General features: G+C 49.1%; 1 protein-coding gene across 1 annotated transcript in view; it reads left to right on the top strand.

The window, feature by feature from the left end:
• AFG2A (AFG2 AAA ATPase homolog A) overlaps positions 1-17,208 on the top strand; it is a 2,695,729-nt gene that overhangs the window by 2,371,297 nt on the left and 307,224 nt on the right. The gene's annotated exons all lie outside the window — the stretch shown is intronic.

Here is a 17,208-nt window from a genome sequence, read left to right as displayed (position 1 = left end):
GGGTAGTCTTGGGTGCTGTGCCTTTGAAAATGTGTGGCATCCCAGTGACGGGCAAGTGCGGCTACTCTACGGGAGAGATAGCAGAAAGATGGCCAGAGTGTGATTGGGGATGCCATATAATCGGGAGCAAATTGCAAGCTCTCCCTTTCCCCTCCCAGAAACTGATGGTGTAGGGGAAGACAGTAATGCTTTATGATGTGCATGGAATGGGGCGGCACTAAGGGGTGCTAGTGCTTAGGAATCCTATGAGATAGGTTGCAATTATGGGCTCTGCCATTCAACACAATCGTATTGTGCGAATAGGGGATAAGACAGCAGCAACAGTGAAAGCATTTTAGTGATGTTGTGCTGAATAGCGAACTAGCTCATTAACATAAGGATGCATTGCAACATCCCACAGCAATCTTTGTCTTTTGATGAGACCCCATTGAGATAGGCCATAAAATGTCTCTGTGATTATTTGGTGGGACGTGCAATAACTGGGTGCCAGATGATTTAGCATGTGAACCCCCCCCCCCCCAGCCACCACGCATATCCAACCTAGCTGCAGTGTTATCCACGCCTTTTCGTTCTCATCAACCCCAAATCCATCCACTTCTCAGCTCTGAGGTTGTCCAGCATGACCTATTGCTCCCTTGCTTATGCAGCTCCTGGCTCTGGCTATGGCTTCTGGAAATGCACAGGACAACCTGAACTGGCAGCCAGCCCCCTATGCCGAGCCTCTCATTCGAGGGGATTGGGTCCTCCGACGTATTATATATCTATGACAGGTAATGTCCACAGCTGTGCTGCTTCGGAAAATCTTTGGTGTCTGCGTCCTGCGTCGATGCGCCGTCCCCGAGAACCTCCTCCGACGGCCGACGTCACCCGGTGTGATAAGTAGGACGCACGACGCCCATAGCCTCAGTTCTGTTTTTTCCGCGAATGTGTTCGCTTCGTGAATCTCAGTACGCCTCGACTCGTTGGAGTTTGCTGTTTTCCATTCTCGGTTCGTTGAACCTGTTCGGTTTGTTGTGAAGACCTGTTCGTGGCAATGTCTTCTTCGTCTTCAACCACGCGTCCAGGCTTCAAGAAATGCGGGGACTGTGGGTCCAAGTTGTCGGTCACGGACTCGCACGACATCTGCCTCTGGTGCCTCGGGGAGGCCCACGATACGGAGGACTGTGTCGACTGCCAGTAGCTCATGGCAAAGGCCTTGCGGGAACGCAAGAAGAAGCTGTCGGTAGGCCGGGTGTCTAAGCCCCGGAAGTCGAGGTCTGCGGGGCTTTCGACGGATGACTCGAGGGGCGACTCTCCGCGTCATCGTCGGAAGTCCAGTGGGTCTCCTTCCAGGAGTCTGTCTCGCCACTCCTCCGCCACTCCTCCGCCTCTTCGAGGCATTCCCGGAAGCGCCGGCATAGGTCGCCTTCCCCGTCCTCTTCCGAGGACTCGCTTATCCCTCCATGCAAGCGACACCGGAGGAATGGGCTTCCTTCGGGAAGCAGATGCTAGTGATTCTCGAATCTCATGGCACTGGTCCGTCCGCGCCTCCGAGTGGGGTCGGTCGGCACCGGTCGAGAGACACCGCTCGTACGGCTTCGGGCTCCGGTGGTCGGCACGGCTCGCGGGAGAGGTCCCGCTCGGACAAGGGTAGCCGTTCTCGCCATGCCCGTTCCAGGTCCCAGACCTCGACGTGCTCGAGACAGCGTGATCCTGTGCCGTCTTCGAAGAAGACGTCGACGCCTGTGGCACCGAGGTCATCGACGATTTCTCTCGAGGCTCCGCCTCCGAGGGGGTCGTCGACGCTGTCGGCGCCTAGGTCGTCGAGAGACACGCTCGGAGCTGCAGTTGACGTCGACGCAGATTCTCTCAATGACGACGCCTTTTCTGTCAACCCTGGCGCCGACTCGTTCGGCGCTCTCGACGCCTTTCGAGGCAGTGGTGTCGGAGGGGCCCCGTGGCACGGGGTTTGCCCCTAGAAAGGCTCTGGCTAAGGTCAGGCAATGCTTTTGTCCCCAGAGGTCTTCCTCTCCCCGCCTGGAGTACATTTCAGAGGGTGATGAAGGCTCTGATGGCGGCTTGGTTCCGGTTACGGTTCCAGATGAACTTATCTCAGGCCATAGCCAGTTTGAAGATCTGCGGCAGTCGCTGCTTGATGCCAGTGGACTGGACACCTCTCCGGAGGTGGAGTTTTGTAGGCCGGAGCCTGGCACTCATGCTGATTCTTCATATCAGCGCCTTATGTCTCGGGTGACCGAGTACTTGGGTTGGTCAGCTCCCCCAGGGGAGTTCATTCAGGATGATCTCACGTACATCCTTGATCTCGGTCCCCTCACTGACCCGGTTTTGCCTTTTCATATGGCTCTGCAGAGAAGGGTGGCAGCGGCTTGGACTGCTTCGGAGAGTCTCCCAGCAGTGGGCAAGTCTTTGTCGCGAAAATACCGTCCAGCCAGTAGCGACCCCTGCTACTTGTCTAGGCACCCCACTCCGGAGAGTTTGGTGGTGCAGGCGGCTACGGCCCCGGCAAAGCAGGCGTCGTATCCTACCATCCCTCCGGATAGGGACGACAAACGTTTTGACAGCTGGCCGAAGAAAGTGTTTTCTTCGGGGGGTATGGCGCTTCAGGCAGCCAACTCCATATGTGCCTTGTCTCGTTTCACACACACTCTGTGGAACTGTGTTGCATTAGCGGCTGAACATATTCCCGAAGGGGACGAACGGGATGGTTTCCTTGCTATGGTTCAGGATGGCAAGGATGCCATGTGTGAGGCCGTTCAGTCGGGTTTGGACTTGGCGGATTGTGTCAGCCGGTCCATGGCGGCGAGCACCGTAATGCGCAGGTTTGCGTGGTTGCGGAAGTCTGGGTTCGCTCCTGATGTGCAGTCCCGGCTCCTCAACATGCCCTTTGACGGTGAACACCTTTTTGGCAGCAAGGCTGACGAGAGCCTTGAGAGGTTGCAGACCTCCAAAGCTGCAGCGAAGTCGTTGGGCGCTGCAGTTCGCCAACCTCCGCCTTTTTGTCTTAGGGGACATCAGTGGAGGGGAGGTTCCTTTCGCTATTACTCCTCCTTCAGTAAAGCGAGGGGAGCTAGCAATCAAAGAGGCCATCGTTAGAGTGCCAGAGGTGGAAATAAAGGTACTCGAGGTGCCAAGGCCGCTCGGGCAGTTGCCTCTTTGCCCTCAGGCAACACCGCAGCCGCTACCACTCAGTCATGAGGCCAGGTCCCATGGTTCGCCGGTTGGGGGAAGGCTGGCGCAGCATCTTGTTAGATTGGCAAGCCATTACTTCGGATGTGTGGGTTCTGGAGATCATAACCCACGGCTACTGTCTTCCTTTTCGGCAGAGGCCTCACGACAATCCACCAGGGAGCCTCTCTTTGAAGAGTCCGGATCCACTCCTTGCACAGGAAATTCAAGCCCTGCTGGAGAAAGGCGCCATAGAACTGGTGCCTGTAGCAGAGAGGAACAAGGGATGGTATTCCCCTTATATTTTGATTTCGAAGAAAGACGGGGGATTGAGACCCATCATGGACTTGCGCAGTTTGAACAAACTCCTCAGGAAGGACAAGTTCAAGATGGTGACTCTTTCTCAGGTCCTCCAGGCCCTTCAACTTCAGGACTGGTTGGTGTCTCTCGACCTCAAGGATGCTTACTTTCATGTGCCGATCCATCCCAAGCACAAGAAGTACCTGAGGTTCGCGGTTGGCGACTCGCACTTTCAGTTTCGGGTCCTGCCGTTCGGATTGACCTCCGCCCCGAGGGCTTTCACCAAGCTCATGGTGGTGGTGGCAGCGCATCTAAGGAAACGGGGGATTCACGTCTACCCCTACCTGGACGATTGGTTGATCAGGGGGGAGCTCTCCCGAGCAAGTCCTGGATCATCTGTCCGTCACCTGCCACTCCCTTCACAGGCTGGGCTTCTCCCTCAATTTAAAGAAGTCCCATTTGACACCAACGCAGCGGCTCCAGTACATCGGAGCAGTGCTCGACACGTCCCTGGGGCAGTGTGTTCCTCCTCAGGTGAGGGCTCTTCACATTCAGCAGATGGTGCACAAGTTTCATTTTGCCCAGGATCTCCCAGCGTCCGAGTTCTTGAGACTGCTCGGCCTCATGGCATCCTGCATTCTTCTGATGCCAGAGGCTCGTCTGCGGATGAGATCTTTGCAGTGGGCACTCAAGCTCCAGTGGTCGCAGTCCTCCGGCAGGCTGTCGGACCCTGTTCAGCTGCCGCCCTCAGTGGCCCGGAACTTCTGTGGTGAGCCGTCGAGGGCAATCTGATGAAGGGGGCCCCCTTTTGGCTGCCCTGGCCGGAGGTGACGATCGTGACGGACGCATCCCTCACGGGATGGGGAGCTCATGCCAACGAGTTGACAGTCAGCGGTCGTTGGTCTCCGTTGGAGCCCAGACTCCATATCAATCTGTTGGAGCTGAGGGCCGTCAGGCTAGCCCTGAAGGCTTTTCTGCCGACTGTGCGCGGAAAGAGTGTCCTGATTCTAACGGACAACACGGTGGCCATGCCCTACCTCAACAAAAACGGGGGGCCAGGGTCACTTCCGCTGTGCAGGGAGGCGATGCAGCTCGAATTCTGGGCCATCCAGCAGGAAGTTTCGATCTCGGCTGTTCATCTGGCCGGAGACGACAACGAGACGGCGGACGCTCTGAGCAGGCAGAGCTCGATCTCTCACGAGTGGGAGCTGGCTCAGGAGATTCTCCTGGAGATCTTCGCCCTTTGGGGGACCCCTCAAGTGGATCTCTTCGCCTCTAGTGTCAACCGGAAGTGCGAAAGGTTTTGCTCGCGGGAATTTCCTCCAAAAGGAGCCTTAGGAGACGCATTTGTGGTGGAGTGGTCATTCCCACTGCTGTACGCGTTTCCTCCAGTCCCCGTCATCCCGCAAGTGCTGCAGAGGTTACTGAGGTTCGGTTCCCGGATGATCCTCATTGCTCCGGCGTGGGCCCGGAGGACGTGGTACCCGGACCTTCTAGACTTGTCCATCTGCCCTCCACGTCGTCTTCCCTACTGAGACGATCTGCTCTCAAGGGAGGGGGGTCAGGTTCTCCATCCAGAGGTCAGATCCCTCAATCTTCACGCAGGTTGAGGTATAAGGATTGGGACCTCCCTGAAGACGTGATGGAGGTGTTGCTCTCAGCCAGGCGGCCGGCAACTAAGTCTCTGTACCGTTTCCGTTGGAGACAGTTCTGCGACTGGTGCAGAGTTCAGAATGTGGATCCTTTTGAATGTGACATTCCCATGGTTCTGTCTTTTTTGCTTTCTTTGGCCCACAGGGGCTTGCAAGTGGGGACCATTAAAGGTTACCTGGCGGCGCTGTCCATATTTAAGCGCTCGTCTGAAGAGTGTTCCTATTTTAAAATTCCTTTAATTTCGCAGTTTTTGAAAGGGCTCACTAATGGTTTCCCTCCGTCAACTTTTCTGGTGCCAGGTTGGGATTTGAACCTTGTTCTTAAGTATCTTATGGGTGCTCCGTTTGAGCCTTTACATTCTTGCCCTTTGAACCTGTTAACTCTGAAAACTGTGTTTTTGGTTGCGGTTACTTCCGCTCGCAGAGTGAGTGAGTTACAGGCACTTTCAGTTAAGCCACCCTTCACTGTATTTCATAAGGACAGGGTTGTCCTTAGAGTTCGTCCTTCTTTTCTTCCGAAGGTGGTTTCGAAATTTCATTTGAGCCAGAAGGTTGTTCTTCCGGCGTTCTATCCTCCTCCACATCCTGGTAATGAAGAGGAGAGGCTCCATAGGCTTGATCCTAGGAGAGCGTTGAGCTTTTATATTTTGCGCATGTCCCGGGTCAGAGTGGATGATCAACTTTTCGATTGGTAACGCTGGAAAACGTTTGGGACAAGCTGTGACGAAACAGACTTTGTCTCGTTGGATTATTTTAGCCATCTCCGAGTGTTACCGCTTGGCGGGTAAGCATCCTCCGGCTTGCTTGCGGGCCCATTCTACTAGGGGAGTGGCTGCGTCTACTGCTCTGCAGAGGGGAGTTCCTATTCGTCACATCTGTGATGCAGCCACCTGGGCTTCAGTACATACTTTTGTACGTCACTACTCCCTCGATTCCATCAGAGGGCAAGATCTGGCCTTTGGCAAGGCAGTTTTCTATTCCGCAATTTGATTGGGCATGCTAAATTTGTATTCTAAATTCTTTCCCACATCCTTGCTTGTACTGCTTTGGGAGTCTGTCATAGATATGGAATATGTCGGAGGACCCAATCCCCTCGAAGAACAAGTTACTTTCTTACCTGGTAACGTTCTTTCGATGAGATGGTCCGACGACGTATTCCATATCGCTCCCTCCCTGCCTTCCCCGCTGCAGAATTTCTTTTGCGATTGCAGCTTGCGTTCCGCAAGGCCTTGTGTGTCTGACTGGCAGAAAACTGGTGGCACACGTTCTGGGAAAAAACTATAACTAAGGCTATGGGCGTCGTGCGTCCTACTTATCACATCGGGTGACGTCGGCCGTCGGAGGAGGTCCTCGGGGACGGCGCATCGACGCAGGAGCCAAAGATTTTCCGAAGCAGCACAGCTGTGGACATTACCTGTCATAGATATGGAATACGTCGTCAGACCATCCCATCGAAAGAACGTTACCAGGTAAGAAAGTAACTTGTTCATCGCTCTTAATTAACCATTTCCCTCCAAATGGAGAACGCAGCAGATGCAGGGTGTAGCAAGATCTTTTTTTAAATAATTCCCAGCACAAATATCTAACTTGGGACATTTTAGGAAATGTTCTGGCACCTTCCCCACCCTGTACACTCTTTAAACTGGACACATCCCTCACCCCATCAGAGCCCCTCTTAATCCTGGTTGGTGCCTGGAAATGCCTATCTGTAACTTGCAAATAGGTTTGCCGTTCGTTCCTGAAGTCCACTTTTGGATTTAGAGATGAGTAATCTCATCTCTCGCCCCTTCTTTTCAATCTGTAACTCCCTCCTCTCTTCCAGCTTTTATTTTTTTCTTTGTTTTATATAATTTAAAGTCAACCCTATAAAACAGCCTGACAAGAGAACTCATACCATTATGAATACACATGCTATGAATTGCCATCAGAATTACAGTTATCTTAAATATATACATTTCGAATGGATTGCGTCCTCCCACGTATTCCTTATCTTTGATATTTCCTAATATCCAGCTTGCTGCCTCGTAATTTTTTTTTCAGTAGAGGGGGCTGTGCGTCGATGCCTGTCGAGTCGATGTCCCTCGGATGCCTCCATACCGATGTCGATGTCATCACAGGGATAAGTAGCGCGCGCAGCGCCCGTTGCTCAGTTCCGTTTTCCGCACTTCACAGCTTCGGTAACGCAACGCTCGGTTCTGTGTATTCATCGAATGTCATTGAATTTCGTGTGAAAACCTCTACTAGTCTTCAACGAGATGGCCTCCTCATCGGCTCCATCTACGCCTCGATCTGGTTTTAAAAAATACAGCGACTCCGGGGCTAAGATGTCCATGACGGATCCACACAGGGTCAGTCTGTGGTGCCTTGGGGCAGAACATCTGTGTTCCGAATGCGACGAGTGCATGTCAATGAGAGCCAAGGCCTTGGGGGAGCGCAGAGGGAAGTTAGAGCAAAGTTAGAGAAACACCTGGGAAGCACAGGAGCCGTGAGTCCTCGACTTCGGCTGTGGAAACTCCTCAAGAGCGTCAAAAACCCTTGAGTCGAGAGAAAGCCTCTGTGACGCACAAGTAGTAGTCCCTATCGACCCATACGGCAAAGCCAAAGAGTGCGTCATCGACACCCATGGCTCCCTCACCGAAGGAGAATCCATCGACCCCTCATGTGTCGATCTCCTCAACGCTGTACAAGACAGTACCTTCAACGCTTTCGTGGAAGACGTTGACATTGGTGTCGATCCCATCGCCGACTTCGTAGAAATCGAAGCTGATGCCAATTTCGTCAGCCATTGATGTCACCATCGATGATTCCGACGATTCCGGCTCCAATTATGACTTCCACAGAGCCTTCTTCCACCTTTGAGAAAAATTGCACACCACAACCTCGTTCAGAATATTTCAAAACCCTCTCCTCAATCTATGAGGATGCAGAATCATCTGAAGAGGAAAGACATTTGGTCTTGAATATGGGACACCTTGTGTTCCAGAAGAACTTGTGTCAGGAGAATCCGAATTAAACATAGTGGCATTGACACTTCCCCTGAAGTTGAATTCGGTAGAGCTGATCCAGGAGATCATGCTGAAGGCAATTAAAGACTGCTTATGACTAGAGTGATGGAGTACATGGGGTGGTCTAGACCCACACCTGTTTGAGCAGGTGGACCTAACTGATATACTCGACAAAGGACCACAGGAAGACCCTATTGTCCCATTTCACAAAGCTCTACATAAGAGGGTATCTTCCAACTTGGAAACACAGGAGGTTATCCCTGCAGTTAACAAAAGATTAACAGCTAAATATAGAGCATCGGCTTCGGACCCTCTATATCTTTCAAAGCACCCAACACCGTGAAGCCTGGTAGTACAGGCTGCAACTTCTTCTGGCAAGCAAAATGCCTATCCCACAATCCTGCAAGATCACGATGCCAAAAAATATGATGCCATGGCCAAGAAGGTTTTCTCGGCCGGTATTATGGCGTTAAAGTCTGCTAATGCCACATGCACGCTGGCGAGGTTTACTCACACCCTCTGGGATTGTATTTCGATGGCGGCTGACCATATCCCCATAAGAGGAGGAAATGGGCGGTTTCTTGAACCTTAATAAGGATGGAAAGGCCACTATGTGCAAATCCCTCCAGACCGGTCTCGCCTCTGTTGACAGCATCAGCAGAGCCAAGGCGGCTAGTAGAGTAATCCACAGGTTTGTGTGGTTGCGGAAGTTAGAATTTGCCCAAGACGTACAGTCCAGACTTCTCAACATGCCCTTTGACGGCACACATCTATTTGGGAGTAAAGCTGATGAGAGTTTGGAGAAACTGCAAACTTCCAAGGTGGCAGCCAAATCCCTTGGAGCTGCGAAAAGGCAAACTCCAAACTTCTCCACAGGTGCGCCCTGGAGAGTTAGGTGCTTTTGCCATTATTCCGCATTCGGAAGAGGCAGAGGACAGCCAGCTCAAAGAGGTCAAAGATGATTCCACCGTGGTGGACGGGGTAGAGGTACTAAGACCGCAACAGCGGGTGGTACTTTACCCTCAGCATCTGCGTCAGCCTCCTCAAAACCTCTCTGAGTTCTTACATCACAAGACAGAAGTAGGAGGCAGATTAACACATCTGACGGAATGGCAGGCTATTACTTCAGATGCATGGCATTGGAGACAGATGCCCAAGGTTAGTGCCTGCCTTTCCTACAAACACCTCAGAGTCATCCATCGGGGGAGAACTCTTTGAAGGTTCCGGATCTGCTCCTTATGCAGGAGATTTTAACCCTGCTAGAGAAAGGTGCTATTAAACCAGTACATGTAGTGGAGAGGAACAAGGGTTGGTGCACCCCGTATTTTCTAATTCCGAAAAAGGACAGAGGATTGAGACCCATCTTGGATTTAAGAGACTTGAACAAGTTCCTCAGGAAGGACATGTTCAAGATGGTAACCCTTTCTCAGATCCTTCAGGCCCTCCAGCTTCAGGATTGGTTGGTATCACTGGACCTTCAGGATGCTTACTTTCATGTGCCAATCCATCACAAGCAAAGAAAGTACCTGAGGTTCGCTATTGGCAACTCTCACTATCAGTTTTGGGTTCTGTCATTTGAGGGTTTTCACCAAGTTAATGGCGGTTGTGGCAGCGAGTCTCCGGAGAGGGGGGATTCACGTCTACCCCTACCTAGACGATTGGTTCATCAGGGCCAATTCCCTGGAACAAGCCCTAGATCATCTAAATTACACTTGCTACTCTCTCAACAGACTGGGCTTCTCCCTCAACTTCAAGAAGTCCCACATGATACCATCACAAAGACTCCAATTTATCGGAGCAGTCGGGAAGCATCCTTGGGAAAAGCCTCGCCACCAGGGGTAAGGGCCCAAGACATTCTAAAGATGGTGACAAAATTCCAAAATGCCCAACATCTTCTGGCCTACGATTTTCTGTGGTTGCTCGGCCTCATGGCATCCTGCATTTTTCTGGTGCAGGAGGCTTGCCTGAGAATGAGATCTCTCAAATGGGCTCTCAGGACCCAGTGGTCACAGTTCTCTGGAAGGATGTCAGATCTCCTACAGATCCCAAGCAGAGTCTCACTGGACCTTCAGTGGTGGGCCTGTCGGGGAAAATATCTTGAAAGGAGAACCTTTTTGGCAACCATGGCCGGAGATAACAGTAGTGACGGATGCCTCACTCATGGGGTGGGGAGCCCATACCAACGATTTGACTATCAGCGGTCGTTGGTCTCCATCAGAGTCCAAACTACATATCAACCTTTTAGAGCTGAGGGCAATCAGACTAGCGGCGAAGGCCTTCTTTCCATTTGTATGGGGAAAGAATGTCCTGATAATGAACGACTACACAGTGGCCATGTACTACCTCAACAAGAGAGGAGGTGTAGGGTCACTACCACTGTGCAGAGAGGCAATGCAGCTCTGGTTCTGGGCGATACAAGAAGCAATCTCTGTCAACAGTTCATCTAGCTGGAGAGAAGAACACGACGGCGGACGCTCTGAGTAGGCAGAGCACCGTCTCTCACGAGTGGGGACTAGCTCAGGAAGTCCTTCAAGAGATCTTTACCCTTTGGGGAACCCCTCAAGTGGATCTGTTCACGACCAATGCCAACCGGAAGTGCGAACTGTAGAGCTGCAGGGAATTTCCCCTGAGTGGAGCTCTAGAAGACGCGTTTGTGGTGGACTGGGAATATCCACTCCTCTACGCTTTTCCTCCAGTCCCCATCATTCCTCGCGTAATAAGGAGGTTCAGGAAAACCATGAACCTAATTGCCCCGGATTGGGCCAGGAGAACGTGGTGTCCGGACCTTCTGGACATGTCCATCTGTCCTCCGATTCGTCTTCCACAAAGAGAGGATCTTCTCTTGCGAGAGGAAAGTCGGGTTGTCCATCCGGATATCAGGACGCTCAGCCTTCACGCATGGTTTCTGAGAGGCTGAGATACAAAGATTGAGACCTCCCGGATGACGCAATCCCGAGGTTGTGCTTTCAGGCAGAAGGCCAGAAACCAAATCTTTATACCGCTGCCATTGAAATAAGTTCTGCAGCTGGTGTAGAGATAAGAATGTTGATCCTTTTTCATGCAATACACCGATGGCGTTATCTTTTCTGTTGCATTTAGCAAATCTGGGACTCCACATTGGTACGATCAAAGGTTACCTAGCAGCGCTTTCCATATTCAAGCACACTGCTGAGGAAGTCTCCTACTTTAAAATACCTCTGGTAATACAATTTCTGAAAGGGCTAACTAATGTTTATCCCCCAACTCCTTTTCAAGTCCCCCTGTGCAATCTAAATTTAGTCTTAAACTTTTTAATGGGTACTCCCTTTGAACCTCTTCATTCGTGCCCATTAAGACTTCTTAACATGAAAACAGTCTTTAGTGGCAGTAACATCTGCCCGAAGGGTGAGTGAGCTAAAGGATTTGTCTTACAAGCCCCCTCACACTGTCTTTCACAAGGACAGAGTGGTATGAAAGGTGAAGCCTAACTTCCTCCCGAAGGTGGTATCTGAATTTCACTTCACTCAGAAAATAACCTTGCCATCTTTTTACCCTCTTCCACTTCCAGGGAAAGAGGAAGGAAGGTTGCACAGACTCGATCCAAAGCGTGCTTTGAATTTTTACATTAGCAGACTGGCTAAATTGAGAAAAACTGACCAATTGTTTGTGCGTTACACAGGTCATCAGTTGGGCCTAGCCATCACCAAAGAAACCATCTCTAGGTGGATTGTTTTAACAATTGCTCAATGTTACAAATTGTCCAGTAAAGACCCCCAGAGCATATAAGGGCTCATTCAACCAGGGGTATCGCAGCTTCGTCAGCTCTTCAGAGAGGAGTTCCAATAAAGGATATTTGTTCAGCTGCCACCTGGTCGTCTGCACACACCTTTACAAGATACTATAGTCTGGATTGTCCCACTAGCCAAAAAACTAAATTTGGAAAAGCAATACTGCACTCTGTACATACTTAATGACTCAAATTGCACTCCCTCCTCCTTATTTGACACCAGCACTGAAGAGTAAGGGGGTGACCCCTGGTTGGGGTCCCTTATCACCCATGAATAACAACCCAGACTTTATGCCAGGGTTGGGGAGGCAAGGCCTTGTTGCATGGTCTCGTGAGAGGGCTAATGAATATTTCAGTTATATGCTAAAGAGGGTCCCCTGACCTTTGAGGAGTGCAAAGAGAAATTTGCACTAGGTGGAGAACAAGCAATTTAGATATTTCCAACTTTGTCACTGGATCTCCGAACCAACGACTAGGGAGGCAGCCATAAGGGCCTGTGTGCTTTAGAGCTCACTGTGAGGGGAGGACATGCTCCATGGCCATAACTCCAAACTGTACAAATGATTGGGGGCCATACATAATAACTAAGAAGCCAAGATATATGCTGAGTTGGGAAGTGGACCTGGGCTGCCAGATAAAGGATCACATATGGCTGGAGATATGGGTTTGAAACTATTCCATGCCTTTTTGTGTTACGAACAGAGAATGTTTAAGTTGTGTTATAGATGGTATTATGCTCCCTTAATACTGCACATTTTGAAAAACAGCATACACCTGGGGTGCTGGTGGGTATGCAGACGGGTTGGAAGCTACTTACACATGTGGTGGGATTGTCCAGTTGTTCGTCTGTTCTAGATAGATGTGATGACAAGCATTGAAAGTATAACAGCAGTGTGGCTACCAATGAACCTGTTGCGAAGTGACTTGCAGGCTTAACTTATGTTATATATTAGGTTTATTCAAGACACTTCAGTTACAGTTACATGGAAGTAAATACAGGAGAATGGAGTATTACCAGCACTGGCCCCATCACCCATGCAGGGGAGCTCTAACTGCTTGCCTCAGTATGGAACCATCAGATCAGCGTTCCATCATTCACCCAACAACATTCCATGTGACATCACACACTCACATATGGCAGACTAACACAGACATTCACTATATAACACATCTCCTTCCTTTACCAAAGCCACACACACACAGAAAGTCACAACGTAACACATCTCCTTCCTTTACTAGACCACCATGTACAAATCAGTCACAACAAGATATTTCTCTAAACCCGTCTCAAACACGCATCTAATACCAAACCGAAAACAGACACACTCACGGCGACACAACACCACTCACCCATTCAAACATCAAATATACTCAGCTTGTTGGACGTGACCTACTTAGCCAATACATTCAAATACTGCAGAAAAAGCTGAGACACTGGCCAGACATCCCAAACCCATCTGCGTACCCGGCGAATGACCAAAGTAAACCCAATGCAGAATTGATAGAAACTGACATGCCACACCCCACAAATTTGGATGAAACACAGGCTTTGACACAACTACACATAAGAAAATATCGCTACAGAGGGGCTACCTCCTTTAAACAATTGTGGAAAGAATATGACATGGTACTCATCCACTGAGGTACCTGGCCTACTCTACACAGGCTGAGGCGCTACCTCACACACATCACTATGTTCCACAAACCTGAGGCGCTATCTCCCTCATATACACTTGTGTCCATTCACGTCAGGTGCGCTTTTCTTGCTAACACTAATAGAGACACCTACCGGAGGCGCTACCTCCCTCATATGCACTTACCTCCATGTACATCAGAGGCGCTACCTCTCTCTAATACTACACTTCGCATAAACCCGGAGGCGCTACCTCCCTAACAAACCCTAGTGACACTCACCTCAGAGGCGCTACCTCTCAAAGAAAACTTATTGTCACTCTAACTGGAGGCGCTACCTCCTTAAAATACCCATTGAGCCACACTCATCAGAGGCGCTACCCCATCAAACGTGACCCACATATCAGAGGCGCTACCTCTAAGTACTACTACAGTGTCATTCACCTCAGAGGCGCTACCCCTTACTAAAACTGATGGTGACACATACACATCAGAGTCGCTACCTCTCATTCCTTACACAAAGCCATTCACATCAGAAGCGCTACTTCTGCAGTTACTGCCATCTTCATGCCCATTATTGGGCATCTATTTCACTTCCAACTTTAACTGAATCAGGCTAAGGCATTTTACAATTCACCATGTTATAACTGTGTTGTTATTAAGTTAAACAACATTTTTTTTTGTCCTAGAAGTCCATGGTCATCTTCTGACCTTAAGGTAAATACTACGCTCCTAAAAGTCCATGGTCAATATTTGACCCTTAGACAAATACTATGCTCCTAAAAGTCCATGTCGCTTGTAGCAACCTACGCCTGAAAATCCTCAAAAGGTTAAGCTAACCCATTCTTTCGGCAACACATAAACTTTTTACTTTTAGCAAACATAGTTTGACCTGTAGGTTAAAATAACACTAAACTTCTAAAAGTCCATGGGTGATCCTCACCCTTAACATGCAACTCCTCAAACTCGTTACATCTATTGCACTGCATTTCACACACTTACATATTACATGTTATACTTCTTAAAAAGGATACATTATTCGCCCCTTGTGCCTCAAAGGTGGTTACATCTGTCAGCTTCTTTTGAAACACGCTTCATTACCAAAAACGATATATTTCTCCATATCTCATATTCATGTTTCTCTTCCTCTCCTAGCATAGTACCGTGGCAGTAATCCGGCAGCAACCGCCACGTTTCACAGACACCTCTGATCGCGCTTTCCACGGCCCTCACCTTATGATCACGTAGCGTAGTCCATAGTCCAATAATCATCACCTTCATGGACATCTTGAATCGCATGCGCACAAACTGCTGTCCCTTGCATGCACCCCTCCTTCCTGCTAGCGCTTCTCGCCTTCCTCATCGGACGTTCTAAAAACATTTCCTACACACGTTGAAGAACGTCGTAGGATCACTTAAGGGCACATCACATCGCACTACTTATTTTTCCACTGAGCGCGAATAAAACAGAAAAAAAACTTAGTCCAAACACGCGCTACGTCACAACGTTAGCGCACGTAGAAGGGTCCCCTTTTTTTTTTTCCATTGCTTCACATCCAGGAGTGACGCTCTCGCTACGCTGTGCCCGTCGCCAGCACACATTGCATTCTGAGCGACGTCATCATTTGGTCTCAGACCACAGCAGCATACAGAGCTTTATTATTTCAACCGCCGCTCGCACGCGGTGAGAAACCGTTGCTTCGTAGTATCTCAAACTGGGGACTGAATGCAAAGTTATATTTTCGCTAATATTCCTCCACCATGGGGAGCCTTCCCTTGGCCTGCTTTGCCACTTCCAAGTCCCCCCTTTTTTTTCTTTTATTTCCTTAAGAGAACGCTTCTCCCTTCTACAGCTATGGGAAATCATCACTTCTTTTTGCAATAAAAAAAGAGCACCTACTTCCCTTTTTACTTTAACATGTTCCACTTCAATCAAACTTCTTCACCTTAGAGGCTTAGCTTTCTTGGGCTTCCCATGATGGCCCAGCTTCTCTCTTCAGCCTGCCCCTGGAACCCAGCATTGTCTCCAACATGCGCTCTTGATCCCACCTATATGGGGCTCTCTTACTCAGCCCCTGGACCCAGCTCTTCCCTCCAGCTTCTGGGCAGCTGATCCCTCAGGATATGGGGCTTTCTTCCTCCTCCCCTCTTCCTTAGCCCTGGGTGATGGTTCTTACTTGTCTTGTGGGGGCAGTGCTGATGCCTGCTTTGTCCTCCTGTCTCCTGCACCCCCCGCAGCAGGCTCCTTCATACTTCAGCTTCTTCTTGTGCGCAGATTTTTCTTTAAAGACATCCTCGTCGCCAATGTTGCGAAGTGACTTGCAGGCTTAACTTATGTTATATATTAGGTTTATTCAAGACACTTCAGTTACATGGAAGTAAATACAGGAGTATGGAGTATTACCAGCACTGGCCCCATCACCCAGGCAGGGGAGCTCTAACTGCCTGCCTCAGTATGGAACCCTCAGATCAGCGTTCCATAATTCACCCAACAACATTCCATGCGACATCACACACTCACATATGGCAGACTAACACAGACAGTCACTATATAACAGAACCCATTGATTGTTCCCCTGGGTGCCACTCTGGAGGAGGCATATCCTCACTCAGGTTCTACAGAGACCCTTCTCACCCACCTGTTGGTGGCCCTAAAAATCATAATCGCACAAGGTTGGAAGTCAAAAGAGGGTCTAATTGCGGCAACATGGTGGGTCAAAATATGTGACATTCTGGTGGCAGAAAAGGTGACGGCTATCATGGGGAATCGACTGCATCAGTTTCTGGACATATCAGCCCCAATACTTAACTTTGGTAATAATTACCCAGTGCTAACACACATGCCCACCCTTCTCAAGAACTTTGCCCTAGAATAATGAACTGAAGAGAGGGTGCATGAGATTGGAAGCGATGTGATCATTGGGAAGGAAAACTGGATTGGAAGGTGATTTGCTGGGATATTCAGAGAATTGCTGGATTATTGTAATGTCGATTGAAACAGAAAATTGTGATTAAGATACTGCATGCTGCAATGCTGCATTTAACAAAAATGTGAGTTTTGATACATTTTATTCGACTAACTGGAGCTATTATGCATAGATGGAATAAGGCATTAACTTTCAAATTCACTAAGAACTACTTCATCAGATGGGAAAAGTCCATCAGACGAAGAAGTTATTTGGAACTATAATATCTTTCATCTCAACATCAAGTTTTCACATTGTCCAATAAAAGGTATAAAAACTCAAACATTTGTGATGTTCACATATACAACTCTTAACATCCCTCATTACTCCGGTTACTTGAAATGCACAGAAGTCAGCTTTCTTTTATTTGCATTGATTTATCAAATTCTGTTAAATGATGGTTCCGTGGATTACAGGATATCATTAACATACAACCATTCTTTTTGTCAGGGACAAGTTATTTGTTTTAATTGCTAAGCTGCTGGTAACCATTTACAAAATGTTCCCTCCATTTTTTGTGTAACCGATATTTAAGCTTCCAGGTATCCCTTTATGGGACGTTTCCATATCAGCCTTTTACCTTGATGTCTACCTGTACTTTCTGTCTTAAATCTGTCTAATACATGTCCATATCATTGTTAATCTTTACTTCGATTGCCATTACTCTTTGTTTATTTTCTGGAATAATCTTACAATCATAACTAGATCTAGCTCTCTACAAT

Source organism: Ambystoma mexicanum, chromosome 6q (assembly GCF_040938575.1).
Source record: "Ambystoma mexicanum isolate Mex_15411 chromosome 6q, UKY_AmexF1_1, whole genome shotgun sequence".
Taxonomy (NCBI): domain Eukaryota; kingdom Metazoa; phylum Chordata; class Amphibia; order Caudata; family Ambystomatidae; genus Ambystoma; species Ambystoma mexicanum.
This window is presented reverse-complemented; position numbering and strand designations above follow the sequence as displayed.